The sequence below is a fragment of the Anomaloglossus baeobatrachus genome, unplaced genomic scaffold (assembly GCF_048569485.1).
Source record: "Anomaloglossus baeobatrachus isolate aAnoBae1 unplaced genomic scaffold, aAnoBae1.hap1 Scaffold_45, whole genome shotgun sequence".
Taxonomy (NCBI): domain Eukaryota; kingdom Metazoa; phylum Chordata; class Amphibia; order Anura; family Aromobatidae; genus Anomaloglossus; species Anomaloglossus baeobatrachus.
In genome coordinates, this window is record NW_027443837.1 from 367,852 (window position 1) to 392,370 (window position 24,519).

Consider the following 24,519-nt stretch of genomic DNA (forward strand, 5'->3'; position numbering starts at 1 on the left):
AGATGTGTCCGGTATAGGCCAGGGTGCCACTCAAGGCCGTAACCAATTCGGGTTATAGCTTCTCGGCCTTTTGGCTAAGATCAAGTGTAGTTTCGGAGGACGCTACCTTGGTCGGTACTGGAAGGTGCCTGGGATTGCACGTCTGCCGGCCTTGAGGAAGTGTGTGCGCCTTCTGGTGACACATAGCCCTCTCGTGCCTGGACGGTTCCCAGGCAACGGGAGGCGATCACCTTTGTTATTTTGAAGTCCTACTGATAAACAGAAAAAAAAAAAAATTAAATCTGTTCTTATCAGTTTAATATCTGATACGTCCCCTCTCTGGGGACCATATATTAAATGGATTTTTAGAACAAGGAGATGGAAAAAATCTTGCTCTGTCCACTGCACGCATTGACCTGGTATTGCAGTACCTCCAGGACCGGTGCACCCCTTCTTAACCCAGTTTCCAAAAGCAGAACTCAATTCACCTGATTCAAATGAGCCCCATTAGTGAATTGAAAGAAAGCAAAAACTTTATATGCACCTCAATTTGGCCAATTCACTTTTCACACTTTCACCCTTTTTTTTATCTTTCACACCTTTTACTTGCTTTATTGATGCAAAAAGCTGTGCCAAATAGCAAACTCATCTCCACTCAACTTGACCAACTCTGCTATGTCCCGTGCAGTATCTTATTCTCAGTCTTATCTAGATCATTTGCAATTGAATAGAATAGATCCCTTTTGGCTGCTTATGACTGTGTAAAATATGTAGTTTTACTGGGCTGGGATGAGAGAATCCATTGAAGCATGGTGTAGGGATTGTGGTTCCTGTGTGCTAAGAAGAGAGGCTGGCACCAGCCAGAAAGCCCCATTGCAGCCAATAATCACTTAATAACTTTTTCAACTTGTCATCATATGGGAGGCCTTCCATTCCTTGTAGTAGTCTAGTTGCCCACCTTTGAACTGACTCTAACTTCTGAATGTCCTTATTAAAATGTGGAGCCCAAAACTGGTTCCCATATTCCAGATGTAGCCTTACAAGTGATTTATAGAGGTGTAACAATACGTTGGGATCACGGGATCTAATCTCCCTTTTTATACACCCTAAAATCTTGTCCCAAGCAGCATTCCATCAGCCTCTGGAAGGTTCCTGGCGCATTGCACAGCTCGAAGGGCATGCTTTTGAACTCGCAGAGACCCATAGGGGTGGCGAAGGCGGTCTTCTCCCGGTCTGCCTCAGCAACGGACACTTGCCAATAGTGACTAGTGAGATCAAGGGTAGAAAAATAATTTGCAGTTCTCAATGCAGCTAGCGATTCCTCAATACGGGGAGTGGTGCCGTCCTTCTTTTTTAACAGGATCAACAGAGCTGCCCAAAGGCTACAACTGTCACGGATAACCCCAGCCGCCTTCATGTTGCTCAACATGTCCTTGGTACACTGGCAATGTGAAGGTGGTATTGGCTTATAGCTCTCTTTGATGGGTGGGTGTGCACCTGTGGGGATGTGGTGTTGGACCCCTTTTATTCCCCCAAAATCTAGCGGGCTTCCCACCGGTAACCCGCTCCCCAGCTTGGATGGATGCTGAGGGAGCCCCTTTTGCCCGCAGGCTCTGGCCCTGGGAACTGTAGCCTTGGCGGTGACTGTGCTTCCCTCTACGGTGTGAGCTGTTGCCTTCAATCGGGTCTTGACTGCTGGGAAACCCTGGAGGTTCCTGTCGCTAACGGATTTGACCGGTTTTACGGTGACTCCTAGCCTGGTCGGGGTCCGTAGGCCCTGCCGGATGGTGCTGGCTTCTCTTCACTCCCCGATCTGGTACCGGCGGGCCACCGCCCATCCCCGGTCCGTACGGTTCACTCCAATCAGCCTCTCCTGCAGAAGGTCACCACCGTCTGCCAACCTTGCTGAGTGCCCGGGCCACACACCCGGACACGGTCAGTCTCCTCTCCTCTTCACTTCTCTAACTCCAAAACTGATCTCTAATCTGACTCCTTTTCCCGCCTCCAGGACTGTGAACTCCTCGGTGGGTGGGATCAACCGCCTGGCCCACCCCCTGGTGTGGACATCAGCCCCTGGAGGAAGGCAACTAGGATTTGTGTTTAGCTTCGGTGTGCCTAGCCGGAGTGTAGAGTGTGTTGGTGTAGTACCTGTGACGACCTGGCTTGTCCAGGGCGCCACATTCCCCTATAGTAAAATGCAGACCGTCCGCGGGCTGCCCGTCCATCACCGGTTTTATTTTCACAACTGAAAAAGAATAAAACGGTAAAACATGTAAAAGCATCATAAACATTTTACAACGGTACAGCTTCCGCTCTTCTCCCACCCAAACAACCTGGCCCTGATGCTGCCCCTAAGAAGCGGGCAGCACCCCTTGACCCCAGTCCAGCACCAAGTTGACCGAGCGGGTTCTGTCTCTTTCAGGGGGCCCACGTCCAAGGGGACCCCTGAACCCCCGGAGGATCGCCACCGGTTACGGTAGTGGCGGGCCTAGGCCATCCCTTTCCTCCAGGCCCATCCTCCCAAATCAGCCTCTCCGGAGGCGGTAACGGTGTCAAGCCAACAAACATTTTTATTTACATTGCACTAAGTTTGTGGTTGCCCTGCAAGTTCTCGGGCTTGTCCGTAAGCAGTTCCTTACGCAATGGTTGCACAGTCCCTACGGGGACAACAGTTGCCGGCAACGGCCGGTTTAATCACGGTTCAATCAGGTAAACTTCTTTGGTTGATCATCTTTACTTATCATTTAAAACTTTCAAACTGGTACACTCAACACATAAAGCCCCCCCCCTTTTAAAGAGTAGTTTCCCTGTACCTAAGTGGGGGTCTACCTAGGTTGGGGCGAGTGGACCTTCGGGGTCCGGTGTCAGTGGTGACAGGCAGTGGGGCAGAGGGAACAGTCAGTTCCTCCTCCCTGTTATCATGTGGGGCAGGCGGAGGCGTAGGGGAGCTGGGTACAGGTACATCCCTGGGCACTGGCTCGCGGTTAACCGTTTCCATCATTTCTTCATCCACGGGTTGTGGGAACAGTATCACTGGAAGGATCACCGCACCGTTCTGTGTAGGCCAGTCTGCTGGAAAATCACCCATCATGGTGTGGATTACCTCTTTTTCCTTCTCCACTGGACTGGGAACTGGAGCCTCATCCGCTACTCTCAATGCTGGTGGGCACTTCTTCAGGTGGTCTCGGGAAACCGTGGCCAAAGTCCCCCCCTGGTCACGGCTGATCTGGTAGGCCTTCCCATTCTCCCATCCTGTGGGCTGGACTACATACGGGGTTTTTTCCCATTGATCATCCAGCTTGTGGGCCCTTCTTTTCCGCTTCAGCACTACATCCCCAGGTTGGAAGGAACCGGCAGGCGCCTTCTTGTTGAAGCACTGCTCCTGTTGTCCCCGACTCCGGCACAAGTTCTTTTCAACATACTCCTGGACCTGTCGGTACTGTGTCCTCCGCCGAGTGTCCCATTCAGCTGTCGACAGGAGTGCTTCTGAAGCTTCCAAGCCCATTTCCAGATCCACTGGTAGCCGGCCGGGACGAGCTCTCATCAGGTATGCTGGAGTGCATTTCGTAGAGCTGGAAGGGATGTTGTTGTACATATCGACCAGGTCAGGTAGCTTCTCCAGCCACAGGTTCCGCTCTTCCAGTGGTAACGTCTTGAGGAGGCCCAGGACCAAGTGGTTCATCTTTTCACAAATGCCATTGGTTTGGGCGTGGTAAGGCGTGGTCCGGATTTTCTTGCAGCCGTACAACTGGCAGAATTCCTGGAATACCTCTGCTTCAAAGGCCGGACCCTGGTCGGTAAGCACCCTCTCTGGGTACCAATGCGGTCAACAGAAATAAGCCTGGAAAGCCTTAGCAGCGGTGCGGCCGGTTAAGTCCTTAACTGGGACAACCACCAGGAACCTCGAGTAGTGGTCTACGATGGTCAGAGCGTAGGTGTACCCACTTCGGCTGGGGGTGAGCTTTACATGGTCAAGGGCAACCAGCTCCAGCGGTTGGTGTGTAATGATCGGGTGTAGGGGTGCCTTCTGGCTGGCCTCGTCCTTCCTTCTCAATGCGCAAGGGCCACATTCTCGGCACCAGGCCTCCACAGATTCCCGCATTCCACTCCAATAGAACCGCTCTCTTAACAACATCTCTAGCTTCTTCCACCCGAAGTGCACTGCACCATCATGGTATGCTTGCAGGACGGTGGGCACGTTAGCCTGGGGAATCACCAGCTGGCGGATCTTCTCGTGAGTCTTTGGATTAATCAGCTCGCGATACAACTTCCCCTGGTGTAGGTATAGCCGGGTCCGTTCTTGCCACAGACGTTGGGCTTCGGCAGGGGCAGCAGGGTCTATCCCAGCAGAACCCTGTTCCACTAGAGTCTTGACCAGGCGGACAGCAGGTGCCTGGTCCTGAGCTTCCTGCCAGTCCTGTCGGGGCAGCGGATCCAGGTTCACCCGTTGTTGGTAGACGTGCACCTTCTCAGTGAATGGCCGGTGAAATGCAGGCAACTCGATCTCTTCGAGGTCATCATCCTCTGGCCCCTCTTCCGACAGGTGGGGCATCCGGGAGAGTGCATTGGCATTGACGTTGGTACGGCCGGCCCGGTACTTGATGGTGAAATCGTAGTTGGCTAACCTGGTCACCCACCGCTGCTCCAACGCGCCCAGCTTGGCCGTATCTAGATGGGTCAGCAGGTTATTGTCTGTGTACGCGGTGAACTTGGCTGCTGCCAGGTAATGGCGGAACCGCTCGGTGATAGCCCACACCAGTGCCAAGAGCTCAAGCTTGAAGGAGATGTAGTTCTCAGGGTTCCTCTCAGTCGGTCGGAGTTTTCGGCTAGCATAAGCTATTACCTTTTCCCTTCTGTCTTGGACCTGGGATAGAACAGCCCCCAAGCCCACATTGCTGGCGTCGGTGTAGAGGATGAATGGGCGGCTGTAGTCAGGGTACGCTAGGATTTCCTCTCCGGTCAGGGCTGTTCTCAGCTGGCGGAAGGATTCCTCATGCTTTTCTTCCCACACCAATGGGGCTACTAGGGATCTACCACCCTTGGTCTGTCCTACGAGGAGGTCTTGCATGGGGGCAGCCATCTTTGTGTACCCCTTAATGAAGCGACGGTAATATCCCACCAGGCCCAGAAACTGCCTCACTTCCCTCACTGTGGTCGGTCTCGGCCAGTCTTGGATGGCGGTGATCTTCTCGGGGTTGGGGGCGACACCTTCCGCACCAACCACATGTCCTAGGTACTGCACTCTGGGTTTCAGCAGATGACACTTTGAGGGCTTCAACTTCATCCCATACTTGGCAAGGGACGCGAACACCTCGGCTAGGTACTCCAGGTGGGCTTCATACGTCTGTGAGTACACAATCACATCATCCAAGTACAGCAAAACGGTCCCATAGGCAGTCTTCTCTCGGTCTTCCGGTGCCACGGCCACCTGCCAGTACCCGCTGGTGAGGTCAAGGGTGGAGAAGTAGTTAGCGGTTCTCAGCGAGGCCAGGGACTCTTTGATGCGGGGCAGAGGGTAAGCATCCTTATGCGTTATCTGGTTAATCTTCCGGTAATCCACACACATCCGCATGGTGCCATCCTTCTTCTTAACCAGCACCAACGGAGCGGCCCAGGGACTACAGCTGTCCCTAATAACCCCTGCCTCCTTCATGTTCCTCAACATGTCTTTGGCGCATTGGTAGTGCGCAGGGGGAATAGGCCTGTATCTCTCTTTAATAGGGGAGTGTGTACCGGTAGGGATGTGGTGTTGAACCCCTTTAATCTGCCCAAAATCTAGAGGGTGCTTGCTAAAAACCCGCTCATACTCCTGTACCACCCGGTATACCCCTTCCTTGTGGTGTATGGGGGTATCATCAGTGCCGACATGTAGCTCTCGATACCACTCGCCTAACTCCCCCAGGGATGAGTGGGAACCGGCAGCAGGCGGTGTGACCGGGGGAACGGCTTCATGGATCGTGTGGGGATCTAGAGTGAGCAATTTGGCAAGGGTAGCGTACCGGGTGGTGCATGAATGCACACATATTGGTTTTATAATCTTATTGTATTACTTTATATTCTTATTTCACTTGTGCATATCTCCACCATAATCCTGGCTAAGAAATATAGCTTTTTTTGGGGTACACAGGTAGTAAGGTCTTCTTTCTATTTCTTTAGGGGTGATATAGCCTGGTGGAACTCTAGACCTCTAACATTATATATGCACCCTTTTTCTTTATGGTTCTTGGACACCTTATAACATTCTTCCATACATATATATCTTTCTCATAAATTATAAATAATTAGGCATTTTTATATATTTTATTTACATTTTCATAAATAACTTTTTACAAAGCATGGGGGACATTCTCACATACATATAATTTTCATGTACGCATTCTGAAAATTTACGCATAAACCGTACACACTCCTTTTTGTAACAATTTCTATAACTCATTCGCTGAACTCTCATCCCGGATATTCATTCTTACACCGAATTTCCTGTTATAACACAACATTCATGATTTTTATTCAATTTATTTTTATTTTTTAGGTTTATTAGTAGTGATGAGCGAGTACTAAAAAGCTCGGGTGCTCGAAGCTCGGGCCGAGCCTCCCAAGATACTCGTGTACTCGGCCCGAGCACCGAGCCCAATGTTATCCTATGGGAGACCCGAGTATTTTTGTGAAATGACCACCGGCAGCATGTAGAAACCCTAAAAATGGCACAAAAGTCTCCGAAGAGTGCTCAAATGACATGGCAACAGCATGGGGAAGACCCCTTGAAGCATTTATCACTCAAAAGTCACAGCTGTGAATAATTTTGTCCGCGTTTTACGCCATTTTTACGGATTCACCAGAAAACCTTCCAAAATGACACCAAAATGATTTTTCATAGCGGAAATGTTAAGGGCACATACCCAATAGTGAGATAGAGCTAATGTATGTTACTTTTTGAGATCAATACATGAAAGATTTTACGTAAAACATTGTGTGGCACTCCGATGTCCCTGAGAAGAGACGTACATAAAGGCCTCTGAGTCTAATGTGCCCATTTTGAGGAACTGAGTCTTTGTAGTATTTTCCTTTGCCAGGGCAGTCCAAAATTGTGAGGTTCACCAATGCCCCTGCATACAGACGTGCATGAAGGCCTGTAAACCTGAAGTGCCCATTGTAAGGAAGTGGGTCTATTGTAGTATAGCCCTTAGGCAGGGCAGCCAAAAATTGGGAGGCTCCACGTTGTCCCTGGATAGAGACGTGCATGAGGGCCTCAAAACATTAAGTGTCCAGTGTCAGGAAGTGGGTGTATTATAGTATAGCCCTTAGGCAGGGCAGCCAAAAATTGGGAGGCTCCACGTTGTCCCTGGATAGAGACGTGCATGAGGGCCTGTAAACCTGAAGTGCCCATTGGAAGGAAGTGGGTCTTTTGTAGTATAGCCCTTTGGCAGGGCAGCCAAAAATTGGGAGGCTCCACGTTGTCCCTGGATAGAGACGTGCATGAGGGCCTGTAAACCTGAAGTGCCCATTGGAAGGAAGTGGGTCTTTTGTAGTATAGCCCTTTGGCAGGGCAGCCAAAAATTGGGAGGCTCCACGTTGTCCCTGGATAGAGACATGCATGAGGGCCTCAAAACATTAAGTGTCCATTGTCAGGAAGTGGGTGTATTATAGTATAGCCCTTAGGCAGGGCAGCCAAAAATTGGGAGGCTCCACGTTGTCCCTGGATAGAGACGTGCATGAGGGCCTGTAAACCTGAAGTGCCCATTGGAAGGAAGTGGGTCTTTTGTAGTATAGCCCTTTGGCAGGGCAGCCAAAAATTGGGAGGCTCCACGTTGTCCCTGGATAGAGACGTGCATGAGGGCCTCAAAACATTAAGTGTCCATTGTCAGGAAGTGGGTGTATTATAGTATAGCCCTTTGGCAGGGCAGCCAAAAATTGGGAGGCTCCACGTTGTCCCTGGATAGAGACGTGCATGAGGGCCTCAAAACATTAAGTGTCCATTGTCAGGAAGTGGGTGTATTATAGTATAGCCCTTAGGCAGTGCAGCCAAAAATTGGGAGGCTCCACGTTGTCCCTGGATAGAGACGTGCATGAGGGCCTCAAAACATTAAGTGTCCATTGTCAGGAAGTGGGTCATTTGTAGTATAGCCCTTTGGCAGGGCAGCCAAAAATTGGGAGGCTCCACGTTGTCCCTGGATAGAGACGTGCATGAGGGCCTCAAAACATTAAGTGTCCATTGTCAGGAAGTGGGTGTATTATAGTATAGCCCTTAGGCAGGGCAGCCAAAAATTGGGAGGCTCCACGTTGTCCCTGGATAGAGACGTGCATGAGGGCCTCAAAACATTAAGTGTCCATTGTCAGGAAGTGGGTCTTTTGTAGTATAGCCCTTTGGCAGGGCAGCCAAAAATTGGGAGGCTCCACGTTGTCCCTGGATAGAGACGTGCATGAGGGCCTCAAAACATTAAGTGTCCATTGTCAGGAAGTGGGTGTATTATAGTATAGCCCTTTGGCAGCGCAGCCAAAAATTGGGAGGCTCCACGTTGTCCCTGCATAGAGACGTGCATGAGGGCCTCAAAACATTGTTCCCATTGCAAAGGAGCGGGTCTCCTGTCGTTGTAACGTGGAGCCTCCCAATTTTTGGCTGCCCTGCCAAAGGGCTATACTACAAAAGACCCACTTCCTGACAATGGACACTTAATGTTTTGAGGCCCTCATGCACGTCTCTATCCAGGGACAACGTGGAGCCTCCCAATTTTTGGCTGCCCTGCCTAAGGGCTATACTATAATACACCCACTTCCTGACAATGGACACTTAATGTTTTGAGGCCCTCATGCACGTCTCTATCCAGGGACAACGTGGAGCCTCCCAATTTTTGGCTGCCCTGCCAAAGGGCTATACTATAATACACCCACTTCCTGACAATGGACACTTAATGTTTTGAGGCCCTCATGCACGTCTCTATCCAGGGACAACGTGGAGCCTCCCAATTTTTGGCTGCCCTGCCAAAGGGCTATACTACAAAAGACCCACTTCCTTCCAATGGGCACTTCAGGTTTACAGGCCCTCATGCACGTCTCTATCCAGGGACAACGTGGAGCCTCCCAATTTTTGGCTGCCCTGCCTAAGGGCTATACTATAATACACCCACTTCCTGACAATGGACACTTAATGTTTTGAGGCCCTCATGCATGTCTCTATCCAGGGACAACGTGGAGCCTCCCAATTATTGGCTGCCCTGCCAAAGGGCTATACTACAAAAGACCCACTTCCTTCCAATGGGCACTTCAGGTTTACAGGCCCTCATGCACGTCTCTATCCAGGGACAACGTGGAGCCTCCCAATTTTTGGCTGCCCTGCCAAAGGGCTATACTACAAAAGACCCACTTCCTTCCAATGGGCACTTCAGGTTTACAGGCCCTCATGCACGTCTCTATCCAGGGACAACGTGGAGCCTCCCAATTTTTGGCTGCCCTGCCTAAGGGCTATACTATAATACACCCACTTCCTGACACTGGACACTTAATGTTTTGAGGCCCTCATGCACGTCTCTATCCAGGGACAACGTGGAGCCTCCCAATTTTTGGCTGCCCTGCCTAAGGGTTATACTACAATAGACCCACTTCCTTACAATGGGCACTTCAGGTTTACAGGCCATCATGCACGTCTGTATGCAGGGGCATTGGTGAACCTCACAATTTTGGACTGCCCTGGCAAAGGAAAATACTACAAAGACTCAGTTCCTCAAAATGGGCACATTAGACTCAGAGGCCTTTATGTACGTCTCTTCTCAGGGACATCGGAGTGCCACACAATGTTTTACGTAAAATCTTTCATGTATTGATCTCAAAAAGTAACATACATTAGCTTTATCTCACTATTGGGTATGTGCCCTTAACATTTCCGCTATGAAAAATCATTTTGGTGTCATTTTGGAAGGTTTTCTGGTGAGTCCGTAAAAATGGCGTAAAACGCGGACAAAATTATTCACAGCTGTGACTTTTGAGTGATAAATGCTTCAAGGGGTCTTCCCCATGCTGTTGCCATGTCATTTGAGCACTCTTCGGAGACTTTTGTGCCATTTTTAGGGTTTCTACATGCTGCCGGTGGTCATTTCACAAAAATACTCGGGTCTCCCATAGGATAACATTGGGCTCGGTGCTCGGGCCGAGTACACGAGTATCTTGGGAGGCTCGGCCCGAGCTTCGAGCACCCGAGCTTTTTAGTACTCGCTCATCACTACTAATAAACCTAAAAAATAAAAATAAATTGAATAAAAATCATGAATGTTGTGTTATAACAGGAAATTCGGTGTAAGAATGAATATCCGGGATGAGAGTTCAGCGAATGAGTTATAGAAATTGTTACAAAAAGGAGTGTGTACGGTTTATGCGTAAATTTTCAGAATGCGTACATGAAAATTATATGTATGTGAGAATGTCCCCCATGCTTTGTAAAAAGTTATTTATGAAAATGTAAATAAAATATATAAAAATGCCTAATTATTTATAATTTATGAGAAAGATATATATGTATGGAAGAATGTTATAAGGTGTCCAAGAACCATAAAGAAAAAGGGTGCATATATAATGTTAGAGGTCTAGAGTTCCACCAGGCTATATCACCCCTAAAGAAATAGAAAGAAGACCTTACTACCTGTGTACCCCAAAAAAAGCTATATTTCTTAGCCAGGATTATGGTGGAGATATGCACAAGTGAAATAAGAATATAAAGTAATACAATAAGATTATAAAACCAATATGTGTGCATTCATGCACCACCCGGTACGCTACCCTTGCCAAATTGCTCACTCTAGATCCCCACACGATCCATGAAGCCGTTCCCCCGGTCACACCGCCTGCTGCCGGTTCCCACTCATCCCTGGGGGAGTTAGGCGAGTGGTATCGAGAGCTACATGTCGGCACTGATGATACCCCCATACACCACAAGGAAGGGGTATACCGGGTGGTACAGGAGTATGAGCGGGTTTTTAGCAAGCACCCTCTAGATTTTGGGCAGATTAAAGGGGTTCAACACCACATCCCTACCGGTACACACTCCCCTATTAAAGAGAGATACAGGCCTATTCCCCCTGCGCACTACCAATGCGCCAAAGACATGTTGAGGAACATGAAGGAGGCAGGGGTTATTAGGGACAGCTGTAGTCCCTGGGCCGCTCCGTTGGTGCTGGTTAAGAAGAAGGATGGCACCATGCGGATGTGTGTGGATTACCGGAAGATTAACCAGATAACGCATAAGGATGCTTACCCTCTGCCCCGCATCAAAGAGTCCCTGGCCTCGCTGAGAACCGCTAACTACTTCTCCACCCTTGACCTCACCAGCGGGTACTTGCAGGTGGCCGTGGCACCGGAAGACCGAGAGAAGACTGCCTATGGGACCGTTTTGCTGTACTTGGATGATGTGATTGTGTACTCACAGACGTATGAAGCCCACCTGGAGCACCTAGCCGAGGTGTTCGCGTCCCTTGCCAAGTATGGGATGAAGTTGAAGCCCTCAAAGTGTCATCTGCTGAAACCCAGAGTGCAGTACCTAGGACATGTGGTTGGTGCGGAAGGTGTCGCCCCCAACCCCGAGAAGATCACCGCCATCCAAGACTGGCCGAGACCGACCACAGTGAGGGAAGTGAGGCAGTTTCTGGGCCTGGTGGGATATTACCGTCGCTTCATTAAGGGGTACACAAAGATGGCTGCCCCCATGCAAGACCTCCTCGTAGGACAGACCAAGGGTGGTAGATCCCTAGTAGCCCCATTGGTGTGGGAAGAAAAGCATGAGGAATCCTTCCGCCAGCTGAGAACAGCCCTGACCGGAGAGGAAATCCTAGCGTACCCTGACTACAGCCGCCCATTCATCCTCTACACCGACGCCAGCAATGTGGGCTTGGGGGCTGTTCTATCCCAGGTCCAAGACAGAAGGGAAAAGGTAATAGCTTATGCTAGCCGAAAACTCCAACCGACTGAGAGGAACCCTGAGAACTACATCTCCTTCAAGCTTGAGCTCTTGGCACTGGTGTGGGCTATCACCGAGCGGTTCCGCCATTACCTGGCAGCAGCCAAGTTCACCGCGTACACAGACAATAACCTGCTGACCCATCTAGATACGGCCAAGCTGGGCGCGTTGGAGCAGCGGTGGGTGACCAGGTTAGCCAACTACGATTTCACCATCAAGTACCGGGCCGGCCGTACCAACGTCAATGCCAATGCACTCTCCCGGATGCCCCACCTGTCGGAAGAGGGGCCAGAGGATGATGACCTCGAAGAGATCGAGTTGCCTGCATTTCACCGGCCATTCACTGAGAAGGTGCACGTCTACCAACAACGGGGCCTCCCATATGATGACAAGTTGAAAAAGTTATTAAGTGATTATTGGCTGCAATGGGGCTTTCTGGCTGGTGCCAGCCTCTCTTCTTAGCACACAGGAACCACAATCCCTACACCATGCTTCAATGGATTCTCTCATCCCAGCCCAGTAAAACTACATATTTTACACAGTCATAAGTAGCCAAAAGGGATCTATTCTATTCAATTGCAAATGATCTAGATAAGACTGAGAATAAGATACTGCACGGGACATAGCAGAGTTGGTCAAGTTGAGTGGAGATGAGTTTGCTATTTGGCACAGCTTTTTGCATCAATAAAGCAAGTAAAAGGTGTGAAAGATAAAAAAAAGGGTGAAAGTGTGAAAAGTGAATTGGCCAAATTGAGGTGCATATAAAGTTTTTGCTTTCTTTCAATTCACTAATGGGGCTCATTTGAATCAGGTGAATTGAGTTCTGCTTTTGGAAACTGGGTTAAGAAGGGGTGCACCGGTCCTGGAGGTACTGCAATACCAGGTCAATGCGTGCAGTGGACAGAGCAAGATTTTTTCCATCTCCTTGTTCTAAAAATCCATTTAATATATGGTCCCCAGAGAGGGGACGTATCAGATATTAAACTGATAAGAACAGATTTAATTTTTTTTTTTTTCTGTTTATCAGTAGGACTTCAAAATAACAAAGGTGATCGCCTCCCGTTGCCTGGGAACCGTCCAGGCACAAGAGGGCTATGTGTCACCAGAAGGCGCACACACTTCCTCAAGGCCGGCAGACGTGCAATCCCAGGCACCTTCCAGTACCGACCAAGGTAGCGTCCTCCGAAACTACACTTGATCTTAGCCAAAAGGCCGAGAAGCTATAACCCGAATTGGTTACGGCCTTGAGTGGCACCCTGGCCTATACCGGACACATCTTAGGGAGAGGGAGACAAACCCACGCCTACAGAAGACATTTTGTCACCAAGCCAACCCTTGAAAAGGCTGTTTTGCAGAGCAAAAACAAGAAGAATGGTGCTTTTTGCAGCCGCCGCCCACTGCAATGAATCTGAATAACTCCTCCTTTTGGACACAAGCACCTCCCCTCCCCCTTGCAGTCTTTCCAATTCATGATACAAAAAGACGGACGGACAGGACAGGACAGGACAGGCTGCCTGACTTTCCGTCACTGCCACCCTTTGCCATCCTTGCCCGTAGAAAGCCCTTTCATCATCCCCAAACCCTAATCTTTTCCCTTCCCTTCCCAGATGCGTCTCACTCCCTTTCATTAGGAAGTGAGCGCAGCCTTTTCTCCGTTCTGCACATGCGCGACGTTAAACACAAATGCGCAGGTGTGACGCCCTAGCAGCAGTCGGACTGCTCGGCAGACACTTTGATGAAAAACAAAAAGGTTTTTTACGGGGGAGAATATTTTTGACACCACCTGCGGTGTGCGGTAATAAGGAATACCGCCGCTGCTGTATGGGAGTGCCGGGGCTGATGGTGTTGGGGCAGCCTGGTGGTGATTCCCTCCGCAGGTAGGGGCCCCGGGACTCAGGGTAGGGAATAGGTAGGAACAGCCTATATTGATATAGGGCCGGCAGGACGCTGGGGGCCAGGGTACTCACTCAGGTGTGATGACGCATTCAGTGGACACAGACTCTGAGGTAAACAAAGTCTCTTGGTACTGCTGCACTCGGTGACTGCACGTGCGGTGGTCCCTTTCAGTGATTCTGTGGTGGACTGGAGCCTTCCTCCATACACTGTATACTGTGTGTGTCCCTGGCCCCGTTGGCTTGAAACCTTCGGGTCCCGTCCCTCTTTTTAATTGGGACCTGCTCTTAGCAGCTGGCACGTGGGATTTTCTGTGACTGCTCTGTGTGGGAAGTCCTATCCCTCCGCTGTGCTGACGCCGCTAATCTCTGAGCCGTCAAGTACAGGCCACTGTCTGCGACCCAGCCAGGCTCTCCTCAGGGAGCTCTTAATCCCCAGGTCCTCTCTCTTTTTCAGTTACTACCAACTGTCTAACTGACTCCTCCCACCAGCCTGTCTGACTCATAGGTGGGCGGTTCCTTTCCCAGCTGGAACCACGCCCCTGGTGTGCCTGACAAGTGTAGTGTTTGGGTGACTAGGATTTGTGCTGTTAGTACAGAATCACTGTTGCGGACCCCGGAACCAAGGAGGGTGGGCCCTGCACCAAGGATAGAGAATAGTGCAGTTCCCTGTGACACCCTGGATTAGTCCAGGGGCGTCACATTCCCCCTTGGTTAAACGTAGCTCGTCCCCGAGCTACAGTGCACCCAGAGTGTTTATTTTTATCTGCAAAAAGTGAACATTTTAATAAGAAAAACATATCTATCCATCCCACGCAGGGGAGGCACTTGAACCCAACGTTTCGCTTTCCCAGTCCTTCATCCCACCCCCAAAGTTCCAAAAGGAGGCAAGCCACCGTTCCTGTTGGTGGCCAGACCTGGGCCATATGTCTCCCAGGTCTCTCCTCCACCTGTGTCTTCTCCTGTAGGTGGGGATGCAGTCCGTGGCTATGAATGGGAAATAACCATTTACAATAGCACCAGTTCGTGCTGGCTACCACCAGTCCTGTAGCCAAAGGTCCATTTTCAATAAAACTTATCATTGGTCGTCAATCAGGTCATGAATCCAGGTAATTAAAATAAAATCAACATTCTTCTTATCAACACTCTATATCAACATGTCTTACATGACTATCTTTAGCATGGAAAATAGTAGAATTAAAAGCATGGAAAATACTAAACATTTTTAAATTTACTCTATATTTAGACTATTTACATTAGGGTAGAGTAGCCGGGTTCCGCTACCATTCCTCATCTCTGAACCTATGTGGGGGCTGACCAAAGTTCACACGGGTGGACCTTCTCAGCTCCTGGCTTCCCTCTAACCCTTGTACTGTGGTGTTTGCTACTACCTGTTCCCCACTACTGGTGCTAGGTGTTGTAGGTGGTAATCTACGTGTTCGTGGTGCTGGTATGGGTACTTCTCTAGGTGCAATGATTTCAGGCCTCCTTGGTTCTGGTTCTTCCGCGGGTTGCGGGAATGTGAGTACAGGCACAATCACTGCTCCATTGTACATAGGCCAATCTTCCGGGAAGTCACCTAGGATGGTGTGGATCACTCTCTTCTTTTTCTCAGTCACTTGAGGTTGGGGCTGTTCTTCCTTCTGGATGTTCAGGGGCTCAGGGCACTTTTTCAAGTGGTCACGGGAAATTACAGCTGTGGTTCTTCCTTGGTCCTTGCTGACAAGACAGGTCTTCTGGTTGTTGAAATTGGAAGGCTGGACCACATATGGCTCCCTTTCCCACTGGTCGTCCAGTTTATGCATCTTTCTTTTTCTTTTTAAGACCACTTCTCCTGGTGAAAATGGAGGGGCTTGGGCTTGCTTGTTAAAGCTTCTTTCTTGCTTTTCCCTACTTTGGTCCAGATTCTCCTCGACATACTCTTGAATTTGCCTGTATTGAGCTCTACGCTTGGTATCCCAATCTGCATTTGGGGAATAAACTTCAGGCATCTCAACTTCCATCTCCAGATCCACTGGCAGTTACTGAGGCCCGGTCCTGATCTGTCCAGGTCTCCGCCTCCAGCTCTGCGGCGCCTGATAACTGGCCGAGTAGTACAGACGCTTGCTGCCGGTCATTCATCCCAAACATATCCAGGAGTGTGCGGATTTTTCTTTTGAATCCTTGCAGAGTGTCAGGGGAACCATCATATTGTGGTAGCCAGGTAGCGCCTGGCACATACGGTAAAGTCATTGGCATTATCTGCGCGGTCGCTCGTGCGTCCATGTCACCTTGATCTTGAGGGGGAACTGCCGCTGCGCTCGCTTCACCCGGCGCCGACATCTTTCTATGCCCCCTTGGTTTTCAGCAGCAAGATGGCGGCAACTGAATTTTTTTTTTTTTTATTCACTTTGGGCTCAACAGTTTTGGAGAAGGCGCACGTCACCCAGGTTAGTGGGTCCAGTCCAATCCTGTTCGTGACGCCAAAAATCAATGTGTGACGCCCTAGCAGCAGTCGGACTGCTCGGCAGACACTTTGATGAAAAACAAAAAGGTTTTTTACGGGGGAGAATATTTGTGACGCCACCTGCGGTGTGCGGTAATAAGGAATACCGCCGCTGCTGTATGGGAGTGCCGGGGCTGATGGTGTTGGGGCAGCCTGGTGGTGATTCCCTCCGCAGGTAGGGGCCCCGGGACTCAGGGTAGGGAATAGGTAGGAACAGCCTATATTGATATAGGGCCGGCAGGACGCTGGGGGCCAGGGTACTCACTCAGGTGTGATGACGCATTCAGTGGACACAGACTCTGAGGTAAACAAAGTCTCTTGGTACTGCTGCACTCGGTGACTGCACGTGCGGTGGTCCCTTTCAGTGATTCTGTGGTGGACTGGAGCCTTCCTCCATACACTGTATACTGTGTGTGTCCCTGGCCCCGTTGGCTTGAAACCTTCGGGTCCCGTCCCTCTTTTTAATTGGGACCTGCTCTTAGCAGCTGGCACGTGGGATTTTCTGTGACTGCTCTGTGTGGGAAGTCCTATCCCTCCGCTGTGCTGACGCCGCTAATCTCTGAGCCGTCAAGTACAGGCCACTGTCTGCGACCCAGCCAGGCTCTCCTCAGGGAGCTCTTAATCCCCAGGTCCTCTCTCTTTTTCAGTTACTACCAACTGTCTAACTGACTCCTCCCACCAGCCTGTCTGACTCATAGGTGGGCGGTTCCTTTCCCAGCTGGAACCACGCCCCTGGTGTGCCTGACAAGTGTAGTGTTTGGGTGACTAGGATTTGTGCTGTTAGTACAGAATCACTGTTGCGGACCCCGGAACCAAGGAGGGTGGGCCCTGCACCAAGGATAGAGAATAGTGCAGTTCCCTGTGACACCCTGGATTAGTCCAGGGGCGTCACACAGGCGTGCGTTCCATTACCCTCACTGCATTCCACTCCCATACAGGAAGTGGGCGCAGCTATTACTACGGTCGCACATAAAAGAACCCACGGCCACCACTGCACATAGCTGACTCCACCACAGGACACCCACTTTTACACCAACGCAGGTAAGACAGGATCGGCACCTCTATGCTCCCGTTACAATCAGGCTCAGTCACCATGTGATAACGCTCTCAACTCTTTAGTTGCAGGCTCCCCTTGCTTCACCTCCACTGGCTGTGCTGCCATTTCCTCTCCCACCTGGAAGGTATACTTTATTCCACTATTTTCCTGTTTCTCTCTTCCCCCTTTTCCCATAACCTACTTTTATCTGCATTTGTGGGGTATCTATATGCTATTTACATCATAGTTTTATTCATTAATATGGAAGGGAAGAGTGCCCATGAGAGTGTTGAACTGCGGAGAGCAAGAGATTAAGCTGCTCCGATTTGCCACCATTGATAAGCTGTTCTCAGTAGATACACATGCTATCCAAACAGCAGCATCCACCATTGCTTCAGCCCACCCATTCAGTGACAGCTCACCAAGTCAGCCAGAGGAGTGGTGTAAGGAATTACACGTAGGCACTGACTCCACACCTTCACATCACAAGAAGGGGGTCTACAGGCTAGTGCAAGAATACGAGCAAGTCTTCAGCAAACATCCGCTAGACTTTTGAAGAATAAAAGGGGTCAAACACTACATCCCCACAAGTGCACACCCACCCATCAAAGATAGATATAAGCCAAAACTACCTGCACATTACCAGTGTACCAAGGACATGTTGAGCAACATGAAGGAGGCTGGGGTTATCCGTGACAGTTGTAGCCTCTGGGCAGCTCCGTTGGTCCTGTTAAAGAAGAAGGACAGCACCACTCCCCTGTATTGAGGAATAGCTAGCTGCATTGAGAACTGCAAATTATTTTTCTACCCTTGATCTCACTAGTCGCTATTGGCAAGTGTCCGTTGCTGAGGCAGACCGGGAGAAGACCGCCTTTGCCACCCCGATGGGTCTCTGCGAGTTCAAAAGCATGCCCTTCGAGCTGTGCAATTTGCCAGGAACCTTCCAGAGGCTGATGGAATGCTGCTTGGGACACCGAAACTTTGAAACGGTACTGCTATACCTTTATGATGTTATTGTTTATTCTAAAGCAAACAAGATTTTAGGGTGTATAAAAAGCGAGATTAGATCCGGTGATCCCAACGTATTGTTACCCCTCTATAAATCACTTGTAAGGCCACATCTGGAATATGGGGTAAAGTCCTGAGCAGGTTGATAACCATTGGTTTGAGCATGGTAGGGTGTAGTGCGCATCTTCCTGCATCGGTAAAAGCTGCAGAAGTCCTTGAAGATTTCCGCTTCAAAGGCTGTGCCTTGATCTGTGAGGACTCTCTCTGAGTAGCCATGAGGTCTGCATAAGTGTGCTTGGAAGACCTTCGCTGCAGTATGGGCCATTAGATCTTTGACTTGTACCACAACCATAAATCTCGAGTAGTTGTCTACCATCGTAAGTGCATACGTGAGCTTGCCTCGATATTCTGCAACAAAACTCCCTTTTTCGATTTCAGTTTCAGCAAACACTACTCTTCCTGTAGAAAATATTTATCATTACCTAAGACAGTCATTCTAATGCATGACAATATTAAGGCAATTTAGTTAAAACTTGTTTTAACTCACCTTTAAGGGGATTGATGTATTTCATGGTCAATCCAGGTTTGTCAGTGATGGCACTGACATAATGTATGGCGTCTTTTTCGGGCGTTATCCTTTGCCTTTTCATTGTGAAAATCCAGTTGCCTATATCAAAGCAAATTCTACTACTTGTAAAGTATGCAGAAAATGAAATGTAGAACATATAACATCAACTGCTTAGGAACGCATCATAGGTTAGTACTTAAAAGGATATTGTCATGTTCTAGTCATAATGCAAGCTGGACATTTTTCATGTTACCCTGTAATCGCCGGCCTGTTCTAATGCTCACAAGCCAAGATATAGGCTCAGCTGCTAAGGCTTCCCTCTGCCTTCTGAATGAAACTTGAATATGTCTGGGTCACTGTGTATATAGCAGGTGCTCAGAAAAAATAAGAGTCAATTCAATAGAAATAGCTCTGGCACACTATAGTGATCAATAACGTAAGAAAAGAACTCTTGGAATGCTGAAAATTCTTTATTTGTGCAAAAGGATAATTCATCCAACGTTTCGACCTTGTTTTTAGGTCTTTATCAAGGATAAAGTTATCTAAGATCATAAAGGGTTACAAAACCATATAAACACGTAATTAGTACATAGTACAACATAACAGTACAATATATTGCTACTTGAGAGTACAATGGGTCAAATGACCATGATGCACATACAAAAAATTTTTCCAAAGCCATAGTGAAAACATTTGTACTGAGGAAAGAAAATTTCCACATGACCTATCTGGAGAAACATTCTGGATCAAACAACCAAAAATAGTCAAGCAGGTAAATACACACCTATATGGATAACAGGATGATATGTGTTCAATTGTATAGCGTCATTGCCATTAAGGTACAAATGGAAAACTTGCAATCCTATATAGTGAAGGAAATGAACACATATCATATCAAAGAACACAGGAACATGGGTGTGAGAAAAACCTCAATGTTTATACTTTGTTCTTTATAATGGTGTGAACATGTATATGTCTCAGTACCTTATGCACTTGAGAATTCTAGTGAGTAGATCATGAAAGCCTATTTCAGAACTGGAATCGGTAAATAATTGTAGGTGGAATCTAAATGAAAAGATGGTACAAGTGTTATCATGACACGTGGGCTATAACACAATGGACCGTGTGACAAAGAAGAAAGGAGAGAAAGAAGAGGAAGAAAATGCAACTACCTGTAACATTACGTGATAGTCACTGGTAAGTATCACTTGACAATTCAAGTGAAAAAGGATTCCTTTATTAAAGGGTTCTCAGTCGCCTCAGGATCATGAAATACTAGGGTAAATGATATGAGAATGGGTAAGAAGCACCACTAAAGGAAATATGAGATGCAGGACATATATCTATAAACCCCTGAACTACATGATAGAAATAAAAAGAAGAAAAAAGAAAAAAAAGAAGAAAGAAGAAGAACACATAGAATGCGGAAAGAGAATGGGTACAACTACCTGAGTTACTGCAGGGAGGCCCCTGGTTGGTATTGTGAGGGTTAGTGGAATTCCTTCACTGAAGGGTTCTCAGTTGCCTCAGGTTCGTGAAAAATGCTATAGACAAATAATGCCCGGAGAAAAGGGGTTCATATACAGCGAATAATGGTAATACAAGGTACATGTGTCACATGTAATAGTATATATATATATATTGTACTAAGCTCTACACCAGAAATAGAAAGTAGTCCCTCTGCCTTCTGTCTAGGTGCCCTGAGTTATGTCCTGTAAACTGTCACAGGGACCCAGACACACATGTGTAGTAGGGGAATATCCCTGCTGAGATGCCAGTGCTAGAGCACTCGTTTGCTGTGGAGTTGAACGCTATGTGAGCAGTTCTTACCTTCAATGAGCAGAAGTCTCTTTTTTCAGATTTCAATATCTCTGTGGGTATCTGGCAGAAATATGGAATACTCTTTACTGCTAAGACCCTGTACACCACTCCCACTAAAGGGGGCTTTACACGCTGCGACATCGCTAATGCGGAGTCGTTGGGGTCACGGAATTTGTGACGCACATCCGGCCGCATTAGCGATGTTGCTGCGTGTGACACCGATGAGCGATTTTGCATCGCTGCAAAAACGTGCAAAATCGCTCATCGGTGACATGGGTCTCCATTCTCGATTATCGTTACTGCAGCAGTAACGATGTAGTTCGTCGCTCCTGCGGCAGCACACATCGCTCCGTGTGACACCGCAGAAACGAGGAACCTCTCCTTACCTGCCTCCCAGCCGCTATGAGGAAGGAAGGAGGTGGGCGGGATGTTCCGGCCACTCATCTCCGCCCCTCCGCTGCTATTGGGCGGTCGCTCAGTGACGTCGCTGTGACGCCGCACGGACCGCCCCCTTAGAAAGGAGGCGGTTCGCCGGTCACAGCGACGTCGCCGGGCAGGTAATTATGTGTGACGGGTCTGGTCGGTGTTGTGCAGCATGGGCAGCGATTTGCCCGTGTCGCGCAACAGATGGGGGCGGGTATCCACACTAGCGATATCGGGACCGATATCGCAGTGTGTAAAGTAGCCTTTAATAAACTGTGTAAAGGATTTTAAGTAAAAATCCACAATAAACGAGCGCTAGATGGGTTTTTATAATTTTATTAATAGACCACAAATAAAACATTTTTTGCTATCCTTGTTTCAAGACAGAGTATTTGATAATATACAATACACTGATTATTACTAAAACCAAGGACCACATAAAACAAGGACCACATAAAGTAAAAAATGAAAGTAATGAGAATAAAATTCTTTTGTATAACCAATTAACTTCGAGGTGATACAATATTCACATTGATTTAGTTTTACCAGTCTAATGTAATGCCCCGGCCGGTGGCATATATTTTGTTTGGTTAATAATTTAGACTTATACAATGAAAGATGTACTATACCACCCCTGGCTAACTTACAAGTTTTAAGTTGTACAATATAAGTTTGCGACGTTATATTCGCCCCCAGGGCCTGGGGGAATAAACCTCACAACAACTTGACCGCAAAAAACACCCCGGATTTCTCCGTTGATTAGGCTGGAACCGCTATGTACAGGATTGACCTGTTAGACTTCCAGAGCGGACGTTTTGAGGCCAGTGGCCGCGACTAGTGCTGGCTCTGGGGGAGATGTATGGTTACCGACATCCCTCTTTACAGAGCCTTTATAACACTTCACAAGGCCACAAACCAGCCGGTCCCGTATTCTCCCAAATGTACTTTCGAAATCAAGCAGTACGAAGCCACTGAAAGCACCAAGATGTTGGCTGCGGACAACAATAAGATCAGCGGTAACTACTCAGCCTCTCCAGCGGGCAGTCCAGACCGTATCCAGTGTCAGCTGACTGATTCCACACAGGAGGAAGTTGCTTGGCAGGTTAGCACCACACAAGGCTCCGATCCGCTTCCAAACGAGCAATGCAGAACCGCTGGAGGTACCAATGTATCCTGGTTGCAGACAAAGGAAATGTCAGCGGTAACCTCTCAACCTCTCCAGCAGGCAATCCGTACCGTGTCCAGTGGAAGCCGGTTGATTCCACACGAGGGAGAGATTACTTGGCAGGTTATCACCGCACAGGTGAGGTAGGCAAAAACAGAGTCCTGATCCGACGCGCGTTTCGGGGGCGTGTAACGGCCCCCTTCCTCAAGGATAACTCAGCTGTTGCCTAGAGCACTATTTATGCATATATTTAATTGGTTATAATTTGCATAAAATTAAACAATGTTTAAATTCAACCAACATTCAATGACCACTACATATATCAATTTGTGAAAGACCGTTCATAATAGCCATATAATATAATTATGTGCAAAGGTTTTTCTAAAGGTTTTTCTAAAAAGACCTATATATAGCCTTGCTTGTATCATCATATACTGGGAAGACAATGTGTATATATGCATATGCTTTTTTTCAACAATAAATTTAACAAAAGGACATCATAAAGGTGTAATATAAATTTGCTATAATATGAAAAGCCCCTTATATCTACATCAACCTTGGGCAAGTGAAGCACCAATTTTAATATATATTATGCATATATACACATATATCTCCATGACAATCGCTTTTTTTTTTTTTTTTTTTTTTCCTTCTCTCCGTATTATTATCAGTACCTATTACTCCTCTACCTATAAAAATATAAATTAATTAAAAGGAAACAGTTCTATATCATTATTGAGTCCATATGGTTTCAAGGTGTTCAATTCAAAAATCCATTGGCTTTCTGCTCGTGACATTTTTTTAATGAAATCGCCACCTCTCCAATCCTTAGTTATTTTTTGTACGCCCCATACTTGGGATCCTTTAAAGGACCCTCCATGTTTTAACACATAATGTCTGGATAGGGGGTGCTTAGTACATTTATTTTTAACACTTCTAATGTGCTCACCCACCCTTTTCCATAGGGGTCTAATAGTTCTCTCAATGTATTTTTTCTGACAGGGACATTGAATTCAATATACTACTCCCTTTGATTGACATGTAATAAATTCTCTAATCATGACTTCTGACTGCCCCTGTAAGAAGGATTTCCGTGAAATATTTTTTGTATTCTTACATACTATACAGCTTTTGCATGGAAAAAAAACCTTTCAGGCCAAATAATCCTCCCTTATTAGGTGCTGTAAGATTACGTATGGTGGGTGCCACTAAATTGCCAATATTGTTTGCCTTCCTATATATGAATATAACGTCGCAAACTTGTACATAAATATTGTACAACTTAAAACTTGTAAGTTAGCCAGGGGTGGTATAGTACATCTTTCATTGTATAAGTCTAAATTATTAACCAAACAAAATATATGCCACCGGCCGGGGCATTACATTAGACTGGTAAAACTAAATCAATGTGAATATTGTATCACCTCGAAGTTAATTGGTTATACAAAAGAATTTTATTCTCATTACTTTCATTTTTTATTTTATGTGGTCCTTGTTTTATGTGGTCCTTGGTTTTAGTAATAATCAGTGTATTGTATATTATCAAATACTCTGTCTTGAAACAAGGATAGCAACAAATTTTTTATTTGTGGTCTATTAATAAAATTATAAAAACCCATCTAGCGCTGGTTTATTGTGGATTTTTACTTAAAATCCTTTACACAGTTTATTAAAGGCTACTTTACACACTGCGATATCGGTCCCGATATCGCTAGTGTGGATACCCGCCCCCATCTGTTGCGCGACACGGGCAAATCGCTGCCCATGCTGCACAACACCGACCAGACCCGTCACACATACTTACCTGCCCGGCGACGTCGCTGTGACCGGCGAACCGCCTCCTTTCTAAGGGGGCGGTCCGTGCGGCGTCACAGCGACGTCACTGAGCGACCGCCCAATAGCAGCGGAGGGGCGGAGATGAGTGGCCGGAACATCCCGCCCACCTCCTTCCTTCCTCATAGCGGCTGGGAGGCAGGTAAGGAGAGGTTCCTCGTTTCTGCGGTGTCACACGGAGCGATGTGTGCTGCCGCAGGAGCGACGAACTACATCGTTACTGCTGCAGTAACGATAATCGAGAATGGAGACCCATGTCACCGATGAGCTATTTTGCACGTTTTTGCAGCGATGCAAAATCGCTCATCGGTGTCACACGCAGCAACATCGCTAATGCGGCCGGATGTGCGTCACAAATTCCGTGACCC

The 24,519-nt window shown here is 47.8% G+C and overlaps 2 pseudogenes; one reads left to right on the forward strand and one right to left on the reverse strand.

Moving 5' to 3' along the window:
- The first annotated feature begins 225 nt into the window (after nt 1-225).
- LOC142280254 (U2 spliceosomal RNA) lies at nt 226-432 on the forward strand (annotated as a pseudogene).
- Nucleotides 433-12,766: 12,334 nt separating this feature from the next.
- On the reverse strand, nt 12,767-12,973 carry LOC142280255 (U2 spliceosomal RNA; annotated as a pseudogene).
- Nucleotides 12,974-24,519: the final 11,546 nt, after the last annotated feature.